Source organism: Stegostoma tigrinum, chromosome 13, assembly GCF_030684315.1.
Source record: "Stegostoma tigrinum isolate sSteTig4 chromosome 13, sSteTig4.hap1, whole genome shotgun sequence".
In the NCBI taxonomy this organism is placed as follows: Eukaryota; Metazoa; Chordata; class Chondrichthyes; order Orectolobiformes; family Stegostomatidae; genus Stegostoma; species Stegostoma tigrinum.
Genome location: NC_081366.1, coordinates 36,860,127 through 36,878,809, shown reverse-complemented (window position 1 = coordinate 36,878,809; position 18,683 = coordinate 36,860,127). Strand labels below are relative to the sequence as shown.

The 18,683-nt window shown below is 42.1% G+C and overlaps 1 protein-coding gene across 3 annotated transcripts in view; it reads left to right on the top strand.

Annotated features, from left to right (window-relative positions):
• The window catches only part of LOC125458479 (ras-GEF domain-containing family member 1C-like), a 218,190-nt gene that overhangs the window by 152,105 nt on the left and 47,402 nt on the right, over positions 1-18,683 (top strand). For all 3 annotated transcript variants that reach the window (XM_048543760.2, XM_059650682.1, XM_048543759.2), the window contains exon 2: positions 16,221-16,383. The gene's annotated coding sequence lies outside the window, so the exon portion shown is untranslated. The remainder of the gene's footprint in view (positions 1-16,220; positions 16,384-18,683) is intronic.

Here is an 18,683-nt window from a genome sequence, read left to right as displayed (position 1 = left end):
CACTATCAGCTACTCCACCAATCTTAGTGTGATCAGCAAACTTGTTGATCAGACCACCTACACCTTCCTCCAGATCATTTACATATATCACAAACAACAGTGGTCCCAGCACAGATCCCTGTGGAACACCACTGGTCACAGGTCTCCAATTTGAGAAACTCCATTCTACGACTACTCTGTCTCCTGTTGCCTCGCCAGTTTTTTATCCATCCAGCTAGCACCCCCTGGACCCCATGTGACTTCACTTTCTCCATCAGCCTGCCATGGGGAACCTTATCAAACACTTACTGAAGTCCACGTATATGACATCTACAGCCTTTCCCTCATCAATCAACTTTGTCACATCCTCAAAGAATTCTGTTAAGTTGGTAAGGCATGACCTTCCCTGCACAAAACCATGTTGCCTATTACTGATAAGCCCATTTTCTTCCAAATGGGAATAGATCCTATCCCTCAGTATCTTCTCCAGTAGCTTCCCTACCCCTGACGTCAGGCTCACCGGTCAATAATTACCTGGATTATCCTTGCTGCCCTCCTTAAACAAGGGGACAACATTAGCAAGCCTCCAGTCCTCCGGGACCTCGCCCATGTCTAAGGATGCTGCAAAGATATCTGTTAAAGCCCTTGCTATTTCCTCTCTCCTTCCCTCAGTACCCTGGGATAGATCCCATCTGGACCTGGGGACTTGTCCACCTTAATGTCTTTTAGGATACCCAACACATCCTCCTTCCTTATGTCAACTTGACCTAGAGTAAGCAAACATCTATCCCTAACCTCAACATCTGTCATGTCCCTCTCCTTGGTGAATACTGATGCCTGGCAAACAAACAACACTCTACGCCCCAATACACTGGCCTCCCTACCCTCTATTAGGAACACATCAGAACTGACTACAAGACTCCTACAGCTGCTTGGTATAAGGATAGTACAAAAGACAACATCCACACTTCACCAGTTACTCTCAAAGACAAAAGACCCCACACCCACGATAAACAGGACGAATGTGATATTCAAAATACCATGCAGCAACTGCAAGGAACACTACTTAAGACAGACGGGCAGGAAACTCACCACCGGGATACATGAACGCCAACACAGCAAAACAGCACAACCAACTCTCTTCCTTGTTTCAATACACTCCGACATAGAAGGACATCAGTTTAACTGGGACAATGTTACAGCACTAGGACAAGCGAGACAAAGACAAGCACGAGAATTTCTGGAGGCCTGGTTTTCAATCACCGACGCAATTAACAGCGGAATTGAATTAGACCCCATCTACATACCACTACAGTACAAAACCAGAAGTAAGACTGCCCACCATGACAGACCACGCCATATAAATTCAGAGCGGGACAGAACAACAGCACTTCAACAGAGGCTACACAGCACTGACGATGTCACCTAAAAGTGAGACAAAACGTTTACATGAAAACCAGTCAACCCAGCAAACCAACCAACAATTCCAGCCGCAACCCGAGCTACAGATCTTCGGTCAGACATTAAAAGTCCTCTGTGCTGCCTACTCGTTCACCTAGGACACCACCTCAGCTGCACCACAGTTCCTGTTGTGGCACCCAGTTCCATCTCCGTTAAACCCGGCAACACTCTCATTTCAGGAAGAAAATAGCCCCCAGTAGGGCAGAAAGACTCAAATCGGGTAGTGGGCTGCCTGATATTTGCCTCCCCCATCACTTCAAGGATAGCATCATTACTCTGACTGCCCCAGCTGGTTAACTGACCGTTTCCAAGCTCCTAAACCAGTATCGGAAGCTGTGCTTGAATTACTGGGCCAAGACCCCTGACCAAAGTCTTGACTAAGACTTATTGACAATCATGTCCAGCTTCCTTTGTTTGTGTTGGTGATAACCAGTAAGGCAAGAGAGAAGTAACGAGCCTCTCATCCCCGGCAGAGAAGGCTTGGTTTCTGAATAAGTGTCTCTGGACTCGGAACATTAGGTGTTTTCTGTACAAAGCAGCTGCTAAACCTGTTTCTCCAGCGATTTCTGGTTTTGTTTCAGATTTTCAGCATCGACAGTTCTTTGTTTGTTCTTTAAAATTCTTAGGGGACTCGACAGGATAGATATGGAAATGTTGTTTCTCCTTTTGATAGAGTTAAGCACTAGAGAGCTTAACCTGAGAAAAAGGGGTTACACGTTTAAGATGGAGATGAGGAAGAATTTTTTTTCTCTTAGTGTAGCAAATCTATGGAATTCTTTACTGCAGAGGACTGCCAAGTCTGAACTGTTAAATATTTCCACAGCTAATATGAACGCATTTTTAATCAGTAAGTGAATTAATGGTTTTAGGGAAAAGGTAGGAAAATGAGCTGAGAATTATCTGATCAGCCATGATCTCTTTGAGTGGTGGAGCAGACTCAATATGCTGAAAGCTCGTAAGGTTTATTGCAGCACCTGGTGTATGTGCCTTTATTATGGACAGGGAGGTTATGCTGGAACAGTACAAAAGGTTGTTTAGGCCATGGCTAGAGTATTGTGTGCAGTTCATGAATCCACATTATAGGAAGGAGAGGGCACAGAGGAGATTTACCGAGATGTTGTTTGGAGAGTTTTTGTTATGAAGAGAGATGGATAAACTGGGTTTGGTTTCCTTGCAGCAGAGGAGACTGAGGGGGATCATGATTTGAGATCCGTAAAATAACGAGGGCAGAGACAGGGTAGAAAGGAAGGAACTTTCCCCTTGGTGGAGGGATCAATGACCTGGGGGTTTAGATTTGGGGTAAGGCATATGAGGTTTAGAGAGAACACAAGGCAATATGTATTCACTTAAGGTTTTGGGAATCTGGAACTGTTAGCCGACAAGGGTGGTAGAGACATAAAACCCACATAACCACAACATTTAAGCAGAATTATTTAGATGTACACTTGCACTGCCAAGTAATAAAAGACTAGGAGCTCAGTGCTGGAAAATGGGATTGGAATAGTTAAATCGTTGTTTTTGACGAGTATAGGCTTGATGAGCTGAAGAGCCTTTTCCTGTGCTGTAGAGTTCTATGTCTCTCTGACGTTTACTATGGAAGTCCCTTGTACAAAGCAACATACTGAATTCACCAGGTATCTGCTCTGATTTCCAGGTCCAGTTTTTTTGTCCAGCTGGTTTTGCGCAATAGGGAAGGTAGGAAGATAAACATTAATGAAGCAAATTGTGTCATTAACAAGGCACTTAACAAACAATGATTTGCATTAATCAGCAACTTGTTGCTGCCTTTTGAGAAACTCACCATGCCATTTGTTCGAAGCATAAAAGATAGTGTGAAGCTCTTGATGTTGAGATTGATTTGGCCAATTTATTTGATTCTGCCACAAATCTTACCGTGGCCACACAGCTCATATCCTACTCTTTATCTCCACTCATTATCCCCTCAAGCATATTTCATGTACTGAGAGAAAAGAACAAATATATTAAGGGTTGGTGCAATGTTACAGTAAGAAACAGTGACCGAACAATCAAACTTTGGAAAAAAGACAGTGCTTCAGATGTGGGAAGTTTGAAGTAAAAGCAAAAAACGTTTTGAAATACACAGTAGACAGAATCAAATTTAACTTTTCAAGTTGATGACTGTCAGGCTTTGAATGCCATGCTGAGTATTTCTCAATTATTCTGTTCTTAAATCAAACATCAGACAAGGAACAAATGTGAAAAGCTATCACTCCATTCACTCAGTCATGTGCAACCATTGGGTAGGGGAGAGAGTTGGGAGAGATGCAAAGGATTCATTTTCCTCTACTGCCTTAATGTATTGATTTGGATTATTGATTAAATATAATATTGTACCATGTCAATAATATCAATCACAACAAGTAAGCAAACTGACCAGTGAAGGAGCTGCTTGTAGTTAATTAATCCCCTCAGAGTTCTTTGAACAAAAGAACAACATTTATACTTGATTGTTTTCGTTAAACTTCATGATTCAATGATTTCTGACAATGTTGGTTTTAAATTAGAATGAAATAGATTTGCATTCTAATCATTAATTCAACAGTCGGAGAGAAAAAAAATTCCTTTCTCAAACATAATTTGTCCAGTTTTTCATGTCTGATTAAGATATTGGATATTCAACTTCTGTCTAACAAAGTTACTGTACTATATCAACACATTTTGTATTAATTTTTAACACTACACTGGCATTTATTATCACAAATATACCTGAAGTGATCTCTTATTCTTCTAAGGACATCCTTAAGGATTGAGGATATCTGGTTTCCGCTCCAATTTGATTGGGATTAAGAAGGTTGATGAGTAAATATGTGTCTTCAGCAGATTTTGTCACAAATAAGGCAGGTGCCATTTGAGGGGATGAGTATTTGGACGAAAACTATACTGCAACTCTCAACTACACCTATTCCAGTAATTCCACCACCTACTGGAAGGAGAAGGTAATGGAGTATCTCTGAAATGATCTTCCCTGTGGAAGACAGCAGAGTGACTCCACTAAAGGTACAGCAATCAGACTGGTATCCCTGAGCTTGAACACTCAATCACAGTGACCCCAAGACTCCTTAGCATGTGCTGTTCTTTCCAGATGAGGGATAGGAGGTTATTCAGCTGAGCAATGAGTATAACTCTGCTGTGTTTCATAGGCTTTGCTGGTTTTCAGCTGTCAAATGACTTTATCAACTTTGCCCTAGATTAAAGGAATGTCAAGACCGAACCAGACTGAGTTTTGAGAAATGGTGTTAATGATGTTTTGAGTCAAAGGCAGCCTTGATTGAGGAGCTCTTCAAAATGCTCACTCCAGTGGCTGCTGATTGCATCCCTGTCCTTGTTAAACTCCTTTCTATGCTTGTCCCTGAGTGGGGCAGGCTCTTGTGGGATTGGGCCTTGATCATTTTGACTGTGCTGAAGAAACCATATGTATTATTGGCAGCCTCGAATTGTTGGATCTTCTGTACTCTTTCTACACACTTTCTACTCTTTTTTTTGTTCTTTGTCATGCATTTTACTCAGTAACGCTGTCTTCAACTGTTTGTAGTACTGTCATTGCTCACTTGACCAGTAGTGGCATTTCCAGTCAATGAAAGCTTAGTAACAATTCTTGTTTAGGTACTGTATCTCTTGCCTTCTTTCATTGAACAGGCCATATTGTTTCTTTGTTGAGAGAAGTCTTTGTAGATTTTTGTTCTGGTAAACTGTAGATTCACTGTGGCTCCTAGTGGCAGGAGCATGACAGGTTGACAGTGAGGTACTGACTGACTGAGCAGGGCAAGCCGGAACGGATTCTTGACACCCTCCAAAACTAATTTGATTTGTGATATTACTTCTGTCGTCTGTTATTTTGGGACCAGGCTGATGGATATAGTATGTTTTTCATAAATATTCCATGAGTAACAAATACTTGATAGCTTAAACTTTCAAGCAATCCATGGTATTTTTTAAATTCATTCATGTCATTTGGACATCATTGGCCGGGCCAGCATTTTTTTGCCTGCCCTCCCTCCCTAACTGCCCAAAGGTTAGTTAAGAGTCAAACACATTGCTGTGAGCCTGGAGTCACATATAGTCCAACCCAGGCAAGGATATCATTTACCTTCCCTAAAGGATGTTCATGAACAATATGGGCTTTTCCAACAAGCAACAATCAATGGTCATCATTAGACTCTTTAATTCCAGATGTTTATTGAATTCAAGTTCTGCCAGCTGCTATGGCGGGATTTGAACCCAGGTCCCCAGAACATTAACTGAGTCTCTGCATTAATACTGGTGGCACTTTCAAAGTTTCAGCCTTCAGTAAAAATTCATAACACTTCTAGACGTTGACACTGGCCACAACATTGACCCAGCTTCCATAAAAGAACAGTGATATATTTCCAAGGCAGGGTGACATGTGAATTGGCAGAGATCTTGCAGGAGCTCTTGTCCTTCTGGGTAGTTGTGATTTGGGAGTTTGGAAGGTACTATTGAAGAAACCTTAGCAGTTCATACTGCAAATCTGCATGTTTCTGCCACTGTGCACAGATGGTGGAGGAAGTAAATATTGAAGGAGTTTGGATGGAATTCCATCAAATGATCTGCTTTGTCCTGGATGGTGTTGAGCTTCTTGAGTTTTAGTGGAGTTGTACTCATCAGGGCCCTTGGAGAATATTCCATCACATTCCTGGCTTTTGCCTTGTAGATAGTGGACATCATTTGGAGAGTCAAGGGGCAAGTCATTCTGTGAAGACTGCAAGGTTTCTGACTTCCTGTAATAGCCACAATATTCATATGGCTGATGTTGATCAAATTTTTGATGCTCATCATTTTAACCATTATAAGTACAGCAACAATAAAGAGACATTAGTGCCATATAATAGATGTCTGAGGTATATAATATTCAAGATGATGAATACCCTAACGTGACCGTGATATGTTAACAACTAAGGTCAGTTTATATAGCAGTGCAGTGTGCCTTCAATCTGCATGTTGAGTTTTTCATTTTAAATTACAGTAAAAATAAGTGCCAGGAGAAAGAATGGCATAATGCCACAACTCAAATAATCACCATATTACAAAGCACTGCCTCCAGTGGCACAATACCTTATCAAACCACTTAGTAAACCTTCCTTTAGAATTTAAATAAGAGCAGGCAGAATATATGAAGGGGGAATACTGTGTAGTGCAGTTTTTAAATTAAACAAATATTGCATTTGTGCGAAGTATATCATTTTGGAGTATATTATCATATCACTAATGCAAGGCATTATTACCATAAAGTAGGAAGCAAGGTGGGATCTTCCCAAAGGCTATGGCAGGATTTGTACCCAGGTCCCCACAATATTACCTGGGTCCCTGGATTAATTGTTGATGGCATTTTCCAGATTTAGTTTCAAAGCGCATCATATCACATTAAGATAGAAATTATATGCAGTGTTGTAATAAATTTTGTCAATCGTATTTTGTTCTGTAAGGGTCCTTTTGGAAGCATAACATTCTTTGATAATTTCCAGTTCAGCTTTCTTTAGATAAATAGACCAGATATATTGCTAAAATAATGTAAAATGAAATATTGTTATGCATGATAGCACATTTTTCAAAACTATAACTTAGTACCCTATTTTTAAAAGTATTTTTAAAAATCTGTTTCAACAAATTTGCTGAAGTTCAGACTTGTTCAGTAATCTATGTGGAAGAGACTAAGTGGAGTTTATCCTGGCAAATCTCAGCAGCTTTTAGGATGCTGGATTTGAAATTAACCAACAGGACTTCAAAGATAGCAACCGCCAGATAGTCCTAGTGCCAAGTGCTATAGAGAGTGGAAATAGGAAATACAGTAGATAATGCAAGGCTGGAGAAACAGCATTGACAATGCGGAAAAGATTGAGGGAGTTTAGCGTATCAGATCCAGGTAGATTTTAACAAACTAGGAAAGAAGAAAAAGCACAAAACAAAGCAAAGAACTTCAGATGCTGAGAATCAGAAACAAAAACAGAAATTGCTGGGAAAAGTTAGCAGTCCTGGCTGCATCTGTGGAGAGAGAGCAGACTTGACATTTCCACCAAGCTGGATGTCAAAGCTAACAATCGCTGGATGATCCCCAGGGTAATATGCAATTGAGCATAGAAGTGGGAGGATGAGAAGACATCTGTTTGGTTAGTGCAGGAAGGAGGCCTTTAGATTCTGGGGACATTTAAGCCTGTTCTGGGGAAGATGACACTTGAACAAGCCAGACATGTTGCACCTTCATAGCCAGGACAAATGTTTTTGTGTGGTAGTTTGCCATTTCTATCAGGGAGAGTTTAAACTAACTTGACAGGGGACAACCATAAAGTAACACTGGAGAGAAAATAAAAACCAAGGTGGGCAAAGAAGTGGGAAAGAAAAATAACATTAAAGTAAGAAATAATCAGTTTTTTTTTAAGAGGAAATTTATTAAAGTTTTACCATGTGTGTATGTGACCATATGATAGATAAGGTTGGTGAGTTGCAGGGCCAGATAGTCTTGTAGGAATATGATGTCATGATGATAGTATAACATTGTTGTCCTGCCCTTTCTTAAACAAATATTTCTGAACAAATGATTTTCTGAAGAAGGGCCCATACCCAAAACGTCAGCTTTCCTGCTCCTCTGATGCTGCTTGGCCTGCTGTGTTCATCCAGCTCCACACCTTGTTATCTCAGATTCTCCAGCATCTGCAGTTCAGACTATCCCAGGAGATCAAATATTCCTGGATACAAGTCATCAGTGAAGAAAGGAGTAGGAATGGCAGGATTGATTAAGGAATGCATTACAGAGCTGGAGAGAAGAGATGTACCTGAAGTATCAAGGATTGAATTTATTTGCTTTGAGCTATGGAATAATCGAGGTGCCATTCACTCAAGAACTTGTGGGGAAGATGTAGAGAAACTCATTTGCTAAGAGATTACAGGGAAGTGCAAGAGTTGTTGAGTTATTAGAATGGGGCACTTTATTTAAAACATGGACTGGAATAATAATGGCATAAAGAAAGACAGGGAGAAGAGTTACTGAAGTATGTTCTGGAGAAATTTCCAGATTAGTATGTTTCCAACTCAATGAGAAAGGTAGCATTACTGATTCCCAGCAAAGAGGCAGCCAACTGGATCAAACATCAATGTGTATGGAGCAGTGATAGTATCATTATGTTTAGTTCAGCCATTGAAAACAACATGGAGCAATACAGAGTAAAAACAACTATGGCAGGAGGGCCCCAACTTCAAAAGAGTGATGACAGAGCTGGCCCGGATAAATTAAAATCAAAGATCAACAAACAAAACTATAAAGGGTATAGAACATAGAAAAGTGCAGCACAGTACAGGCCCTTAGGCCCACGATGTTGTGCCGTGGAATAATCCTAATCCAAAAATAAAATAGCTTAACCTACATTCCCCTCAATTCACTGCTGTCCATGTGCATGCCCAGCAGTCGCTTAAATGTCACTAATGACTCCGCTTCCACAACTACCACTGGCAAACTATTCCATGCGCTCACAACTCTCTGGGTGAAGAACCTCCCTCTGAAGTCTCCTCTATACCTTCCTCCTAACACCTTAAAACTATGACCCCTCGTGGCAGTCAATCCTGCCCTGGAGAAAAGTCTCTGGCTATCGACTCTATCCATGCCTCTCATTACCTTGTACACCTCGATCAGATCACCTCTCTTCCTCCTTCTCTCCAGAGAGAAAAGTCCGAGCTCAATCAACCTGCCCTCGTAAGACAAGCCCTCCAGTCCAGGCAGCATCCTGGTAAGCCTCCTTTGCACCCTCTCCAAAGCCTCCATACCTTTCCTATAATAAGGCGACCAGAACTGGACACAATATTCCAAGTGTGGCCTCACCAGGGTTTTGTAGAGCTGCAGCGTAACCTCACAGCTCTTAAACTCGATCCCCCTGTTAATGAAAGCCAAAACACCATATGCTTTCTTAACAATCTTATCCACTTGGGTGGCAACTTTGAGGGAACTATGCACTTGAACACCAAGATCCCGCTGTTCCTCCACACTGCCGAGAATCCTGCCTTTAATCCTATATTCAGCATTTAAGTTCGACCTTCCAAAATGCATCACTTCGCATTTATCCAGGTTGAACTCCATCTGCCATTTCTCAGCCCAGCTCTGCATTCTGTCAATGTCTTGCTGAAGCCTACAATAGCCCTCGATACTATCAACGGCACCTCCAAACTTTGTGTCATCAGTAAACATACTAACCCACCCCTCAACCTCCTCATCCAAGTCGTTTATAAAAACTGCAAAGAGCAGAGGCCCAAGAACAGAGCCCTGCGGGACACCACTCAGCACTGACCTCCAGGCAGAATACTTACCATCCACAGCACTCTCTGCCTCCTGTCAGCCAACCAATTCTGAATCCAGACAGCCAAATCACCCTGTATCCCATATCTCCTGACTTTATGAATGAGCCTGTCATGGGGAACCTTCTCAAATGCCTTGCTGAAGTCCATGTACACCACATCCACTGCTCGAGCCTCGTCAACCTGTCTCGTGACTTCCTCAAAGAACTCAATAAGATTTGTAAGGCATGACCTGCCCCTCACGCTATGCTTTTCCAATAGTCATAAATCTTATCCCTCAGAATTCTTTCCAAAACCTTGCTGACCACAAACGTAAGACTGACTGGTCTGTAATTTCCAGGGATTTCCCTATTCCCTTTCTTGAAAAGAGGAACAACATTTGCCTCCCTCCAGTCTTCCGGTACGACTCCCATGGAGTGAGGAAGCAAAGATCTTCACCAGCAGCTTAGCAACCTCCTTTCTCGCTTCCCAGAGCAACCTAGGATAAATCTGGCCTGGCCCTGGGGACTTATCAATCTTAATGTTTGCCAAAATTTCCAGCACATCAACTTCCTCAATCTTGATCTGTTCAAGCCTGTTTTCCTGCTCCTCAAAGTTCTCATTCACAGCAAGGTCCCTTTCCTTAGTGAAAACCGAAGCAAAAAACTCATTTAGGGCTTCCCCTATCTGCTCAGACTCCACGCACAAGTTCCCTCCGCTATTCCTGATCTGCCCTACCTTCTCCCTGATCATTCTCTTATTCCTCACGTATGAGTAAAATGCCTTCGGGTTCTCTCCTAATCCTTCCTGCCAAGCCTTTTCCATGCCCCCTCCTCGGTCCACTTTTGAGCTCCTTCCGAGCAAGCCTGTAATCCTCTAAAGCTGTGCTAGCTCCTTGCTTCCTCCACCTTACGTACGCTGCCTTTTTCTTTTTGACAAGAAGCACCTCTGTTCCCGTCAACCAAGGCTCCTTAATCCTACCCCTTCTTACCTGTCTTAGAGGTACAAATTTATGCATCACTTGCAACAACTGCTCCTTAAACAGCCTCCACATGTCTGCCGTGCCCTTTCTGTGGAACAATTGCTCCCAATCTGTACTTCCCAATTCCTGTCTGATAGCGTCATAGTTTCCTTTACCCCAGTTAAGTATCTTCCCCTGGTAACTGCTCCTTTCCCTTTCCATGGCTGTGGTAAATGTGAGGCTGCTGTGGTCACTGTCGCCAAAGCGTTCTCCCACCACGAGATTTGACACCTGTCCTGGCTCATTGCCGAGCACCAAATCCAAAATGGCCTCCCCCCTCGTCGGCCTGTCCACATACTGAGTAAGGAAACCCTCCTGACAAGAATGGCTCCATCCAAACCATCTGCACTAAGGAGGTTCCAATCTACATTGGGAAAGTTGAAGTCACCCATAACAACAACCCTGCTACACTTGCACTTTTCAACAACCTGCCAGCCAATGAGTTCGTTGATCTCCCTACTGCTATTTGGGGGTCTGTAGAAAACCCCTAGTGAGGTGGCTGCTCCCTTGCTGTTCCTAACTTCTACCCATACTGACTCAGTCGACAATCTTCCTCGGCAACCTCAGCCCATACCACCGTATAGTTCATGTTCATTTCCTAAGGGGGAAAGGGTGGGATAGATAATTCCAGAAATGCCTGGATGATGTAAAAGGTAGAAAGTAAGATGAGGCAGACAAAGGCTGTGAAGTATAAAAAAAGAAAATGCTGGAGGAGCACAACAGGTTTGGCAGCATCTGTGAAGAGGGAAAGAGTTAACGTTACTAAATGAATACCCGGCATCTGTCTCACCCAAGAAAGGTGCTAGCAAAGTCATGTGATTGAATTGTGTTCTACCAGCCATAGGTATAAAGGGAAGGTGGGGCAGGATCTCATAAAATCCAACAGACTTGTTTGCCTGACACCTGCCTGCCCTTACCTGACTCGAATTTTACACGAGATGATGGAAGTGTAATTCAACCACCCCCACACTTGAGCCTTTAAAGTTCTTAAGTAGCTATTAATTGGACTTGTCCTACCATTTGGTATTTGACCCACAGCAAGGATGGATGCCAGCACCATTTAGGATGTTCAGCAACTTTATCTGTGCAGCTGCTGCCAAGCAAGGAGTAGGGGACATCCTATTGTTGCCTGTGTTGTTTGTAAGTAACCCCCACCAGATCATACCCCCTCCAACACATCCCTGTGGCCTCTTGAGCCTAATGCCTACAACCCAGTCACCATGGCCATGATTCTGACATAACTGAGCTCCTGGGCACAGAATGGGGGCACAGATCTGTCAGTCTCCTGATTAGCTGACAGCTGTCTAACATGGGGCACCCCTCTAAGAGACGACTGGAATGATCCACTTAAAGCAAATAATGCTGTTTCAAGCAACAGGCGTATGGGTAAGTTAGCTCCTCACCAACTTTTTAGCCGGAGAGTGTGACCCAGGGGACCCCGTAAAATTCGGCCTGTAGTGAAAGTGGAAATATAATTGAGTTAAAAGCTGTTAAAGCCAAAATTAGAATGACTGTCTGAACCTAAAGTTAAAGAAACGTCAGATTACACAAGAGGAAATTGACAAGAGTAAGGGTGCATGTTACGGAGACTATCATCCTCCAATCTAGCTTTGAAACCAAAGTGGTGCCAATGGATTTTACACCCTTATTCCAAAAGGATGTAAGAATCACCACAGCAACAATGGACAGTCAATTTAATCTCAATGGCCTGGAAACTTTTTAAAATGTTGGAAATGATGATCCAGGATAAAATTACTAGTCGCTGGAGCAAGTGTTGATTAATTTTGCAGAGCCAGGACAGTTTTTGTGTAGGTTTAGGTTTCTGATGAGGCAACAGACACAGTTGATGTGGTGATCCTGGCTTTGCAAAGGGGTTCATTTAAGTACTAACTAACATATTTGACCGGAAAATTAAAGTCAATAGAATAAACAGAACGGCGGTAGAATAGCTTTTTATGAAGTTGAGAAAGGTCATATTTTGCACTAGGTGTGGTTCCTTGTGCTGTTTTTTAATTTGCTGAGAAATGAAGATCATGTCTGTTGAGCCTCTCCCCTTCTTTGCGAGGTAAAGTCATGCTTTATCAGGCAGCAATGATCTCCACACTCCGATACAATTCAGAGACTTGGACAACTACAACGTACAGCACATACCTCACTGCACTGGAGAAGTCCCACCAGTGATGCCTGTGTAGTCATGGGCCAACAGTACCCTCTTCTCCCAATGCAACAGCTTGTCATTCAAAGTCAACTCCTCCGGATGGACAAAGTCAGAAGTCACATGACACCAAGTTGTAGTCCAACAGGCTTATTTGAAATCACAAGCTTTCGGAACGCAGCCCCTTCGACAGGTGCAGTGAGAAAGAGGAGCACAGGCACAGAGTTTATAGGCAGAGAGATCAAGGGCTGAAAGATCAAAAGCTCGGTATGAGTGAACTATTAGGCAATAAGTCTCTGCAGGTGACCAAGAGTATTAGACAGTCAGTAAAGTGTCAGCGAAGGGATGACCAGTAATCTAATTAAACGAGGCAGAGAGATAATTACGAAACATTAAGTTGGTGCTGGAGACAAACTAAATGACTGGAATAACATGATAACTATGAGTATCACATGCTGACAGTCTAACCAAAGTAATAAGTAATCCTAAACTGTACAAACGAATTAACGTAGAGAGATCATAACAATTCACCAAGGTGATACTGTCAAAACAGGACAGTAAGAAAGATTTTACAGGTACAGAAGTGTGGTGGGATCACATGTAGTGCAACATGAACCCAAGATCATGGGTAAGGCTGTCCTCATAGGCACAGAACATGGTTATCAGTCTCTCCTTGGCAAAACTGTGTTGTGTATTTCGAAGTCCGCCTTGGAGGGCACTTACCCCAAGATCAGAGGCTGAATGCCCTTGACTGCTGAAGTGTCCCCCGACTGAGAGGGAATATGCCTGTCTGGTGATTGTTGCGTGGTGTCCATTCATTTGTTGTTATAGCGTCTGCATGGTCTCGCCAATAACCATTCCTCAGGGCATCCTTACCTGCAGCGTATGAGAGAGACTACGTTGGGCAAGCCACATAAGTATCTGCCGTGTATGTGGTGAGTTGTGTTCCCACGTGTGATTGTAGTGTCCATGTCATCTGACATATCTTGCAGGGACCGCCATGACAGGGTTTTATAGAGTTGTGTTTGATTGTTATCCTGAAGGCTGGGTAGTTTGCTGTGAATGATGGTCGGTTTTAAGGTTTGGTGGCTGTTTGAAAGTGAGAAATGAAGGTGTAGGGAAGATCTTAGCGAGATGCTCATCGTCATCAATGAGATGTTGAAGGCTGTGAAGAACATGCGTAGTTTCTCCACCCCAGGGAAGTACCGGATGACAAAAGGTACTCTATCGATTGTATCCTCTGTCTGTCTCCTGAGGAGGTCATTGTGGTTTTTTGCTGTAGCACATTGGAACTGCTGATCAATGACTTGAGCATCGTATCCTGTTCTTATAAGGACATCCTTCAAAACCTTCAGGTGTCTGTCACGTTCCTCCTTATCTGAGCAGATCCTGTGAATGTACAGGGCTTGCCCAGGGGCGATGGCTTCTTTTAATTTATTTGGGATGGAAGCTAGAGAAATGCAGCATTGTGATGTTGTCCAAGGGCTTGCAGTAGAGTGAGGTACTTGATGGAGTTGTGCATGTCCAAGAATGATTTGCACTGCTCCTCTGAATCAGTCTCATTCCCCGATACATGAGTGATCTCTGACTTTGTCTACCCCAATCCAACACTGGCACCTCCACATCATGCACTGGATGGGCCATGTTGTTGGTATGCCTGATACTAGGCTCCTGAAGCAACTGCTGTAGTCTGTCTCCTGGCTTGACCAAGTTCTGTCAGGGGGGCAGAAGAAATGTTTTAGGAACGTCCTCAGAAGCATTCCTGAAGAGTTCAAACATTCCTTCGGGTTAGTGGAAAATTCTGGCTAGTCACTAACCAAAATGGATAAGTTTTATTCAGGAATGCGCTACACTCATTGAGAGATTTTATTGAGAATGTACAGAGGTGAAGTAAAGGTATTAGAAGGAGCACACAAATCTCCAAACAATTCTTCTGTCCAACACTTCAAGAACCTACCTGCATGTGACAATCCACAGATTGTACATTGAACATAATTACCAGCTACTTCACAATCCATCAAATCGGAGAAGAAACAAACTATCTTAAGTGCCAAGGAGCTGTCCAATGAGGAGAAGATAATATAGCAGGGATACAAACAGGGCCAAGTAATGGGGAATGAACAGTAGTGGTGAACAAAATATTAAAAAGGGAAAATACTGATATTCTGAAGAAAAATCACAACCTGAAACATTTTAGTTTTTTTTCCTCTCTCCATGGACCTCCTGAGTTTTTTTTTCATCATTTTCTGTTTTTATTTCAGATTTCCAACATGCATGATATCTTGCTTCTGTAGCTGTGGAGAACAATTGATGAAAGCTGATGATGAGGTTCTCCAGGGATTAGCATTAGGACCATTATGTTTGTTGATGCTTGTCAATGATCTAGACATTGAGAGACAGTGCAAAATTTCAAAGTTTTTGGTTGGAAAAGTCTTGTGAACTCTGAGGAGGATAGGGAGAACCTTCAAGAGGTATAGGCAGGCAGGAATAGTGCACGTGACCTAGCAAGTGAAATCAAATGCAGTGATGTGTTTTAGTATGAAGAATAAGAGAAAACAATACAGAATAAGAGATACACAGGCTGAGGGCAGAGGGATGGGTATTGTGTGTGAACAAATGGTTGAAAATGGTAAGGCAGGTTGAGAAAGCAGTTAATAACGAGTTTTGGGTTTTGGGTTTTACATAAAGTGGTATGGAGTAAAATAGCAAATACGTTATGGCAAACCTATGGACTGGCTTGGCTTCAGCTGGAGTATTGTATCCAGTTCTGGACACTGCATTTTAGGAAGCATGTGAAATAATTAGTACGGTGCAGTAAAGATTTACAAGAATGGTTGCAGGGATGAGAGATTTCAGTGGATAACTGACGGAAGTGGAACTGGTTTCTATGGAGAGAGAAGATTTAGAGAAGATTTGATGGAGATGTTCAAATTCATAATGGGATTTTATGGAGTACGGGTCCAGAGCCAGAGGTCACAAATTTAAGATGATTGGCAAAAGAACCAGATGTGACTTGAAGAAAAGCCTTTTTTTAATGTGAGGAGAAGTTAGGATCAGGAATGTACTTACTGAGAGTGTGACAGGGCAAATTAAACCATGGTTTTCAGTATGAAATAATGTACAATTCTCTGAATATGAAACAAAATGCAGGGCTATGGTGAAAAGGCAAGTGAGTAGGATTAGCAGAATTGCTGTTGCAGAGAGCTACCACAGAAATGGCAGACTGAATATGAGTAACCTCTATTTCTAGAATGTAATGCAAGCCTTTATTCTCCTTTTTTCAAAACAATGATCTTATCTTTGCAGGTAGTGAGCACCACCAGAAAAAGTGGCTTCAACTCACAAAACCAATGACAGTGTCGACTCTAACAATATCCGAGCCCAACAGCTTGCCAATGGGGACACTCTACAGTGATGGCTGTCTGTAGCTTGAGTAGTGAGAGACGTACTCCTGCCTGTCTTCTAACAGGTCAGCAAATCACTTTATCAAGAAGCCCCTATAAACCTTTGCAAGGTGGAATAACTTGATCCTTCAAGCAAGTTAACAAATTAGGATGAGAAGATATTTCAAAAGGAGATACATTCCATTTTAACATTGATTAACCTCATAATTCCATCTCTGACACAAAAACAGAAGTTGCTGGAAAAGTTCAGCGGGTCTGGCAGCATCTGTGAAGAAAAAAAATCAGAGTTAACGTTTCGGGTCCAGTGACCCTTCCTCAGAAACGTTAACTCGGATTTTATCTTCATAGATGCTGCCAGCTGCTAAGCTTTTCCAGCAACTTCTGTTTTTGTTCCTGATTTACAGCATCTGCAGTTTTTTTTTCATCAATCTCTGATGTAGAGAAACTAACATTTTGGGCAATGTTTTGTCAGATTTTCCCGCTGCCGCCTTGGACAAAAAAACCTGTCTGAAGTACTGAAACTAAATTTTATTTTTGATATAATCATGAGCTCATTTTTAAATAATGCAAGATTAGAAGTATTTCCCTAGTAGTTTAGTCTGGTTTCCGAATTAAGGAAGTGCTCCCTTTGTTTCTTCACAGGACCTCCCTTTTATGTCAAATAAGGTGCAAGATTTATTAGGTCAACAGAGATGCTTTGACACTGAACGGTCCCACTGTTCATGCCAAATGCTGCTTACAGTTTGTTGCAACCAGTTTTCATTGTGTACAACTAAACTAACCTCTTATCATTATTTGCGAGAGATAAAAACTAGGATCTCTAAATATTAGGTCATCACCACTTAGCTTTTTACAGAATTTAGAAGAAACTACTTCCCCCAAAGGAGTAATGACAATGGGGAACTCGCAAACCACGTGGCATGCTGCAGAGATGTCTTTAAGGGGAAGCTGGATATAGCATGTGAGGGGAAAAGCAACAGTAGCTGATGGGCACTAGATGGGAACGTAGGAACAGGAGTTGTCCATTCAGCCCATCTAATCTTCCCTGTATTGGCCAATCTTCTCCTCAATGTCAATTTCCTGCACTAATTCTATCTCCCTTAACATCTTTAGTCCCCAGAAACCTATTGATTTCTGTCTTCAATCTGCTCAATGATTGAGCTTCTACAACTCTCTGGAGGAGAACGTTCTAAAGGTTCACCACCCTCCAAGGTGGAGAAATTCCTGCACATCACAGTTTTAAACGGCCTGCCCCTTATCATCAAATGACGCCCCTGGTGCCAGAGTTGCCAACAAGGGGAGCCAGCTTATCCATATGCTTCCTCTCAGCTCTGTGAGATTTTTAAGCTTCAGTATGCTTATCTCATTCTTTGAAATTCTAGAGAATATCGAGCCTGTTTCCTTCATGTCTCCTCACAAAACAATCCAGCCTCCCAGGGGATAATCTGGTGTACCTTCATTGCACTAAATAAATGGCAAATATATGCTCTCTTAAATAAAGAATCCAAATCTGTACACAATAATCCAGGTGCAGTCTCACCAAGGCTGTACACAACAATAGCAATATACCTTTACTCCTGTACTTAAATCCTCCTGGAATAATGCCAACATACTATATGTCTTTCCAGTTTCTTGTTACACCTGCATGCCAGCTTTCAGTGCTTCATGAACAAAGACACCAGATCCTTGTGGACACCTACACTTCACAACTTCTCTCCATTTAAAAAATATTATGCCCTAATGCTCTATCAAAGTGAATAACTTTGTACTTATTTACATTATTTCCACCTGCCATGTTCTAGCCCATTAACTAAGCCTGTTCAAGTCCTTTTGAAGCCACCTCACGACTTACGTTCTCATCCAGTTTGACATCATCAGCCAATTTGGACAAATTATGATTGGTCTCCACATCCAAATTATTTATGTAGATTATGAACAGTTATAGGCTTATCACTGACACTTGTGGTACCCAACGAGGAGAATTCTGCCAAATTAACTGTGATTCATCTAACTGTGTGAGACCTATTTGTGCTTTAGAGGACCTTGCACCATGTTTTAAATCCTAACCATTACCCATCTGCTGTAAAATCTTTGTGTACTTTCCCAAACCACCCTAGCCAGCTCGCCCCTCCAAACGCACAGTTTTCTTTGCTGAGACATAAGCCAAAAGTTTTAGAATGAACTCTGCCACCTTCAAACTTGATGTAAAGTTCCATTATTTTATGATCATTATTTTCAATCGGACATTGAATTGCCCCTCTCGCTACATAACATCACATCCAAAATAGACCAATCTGTAATTGGCTCCTCAACATATGGTTCCAGAAACCCATCTCGCATGCACTCCAGGAATTCTCCAAAGCAT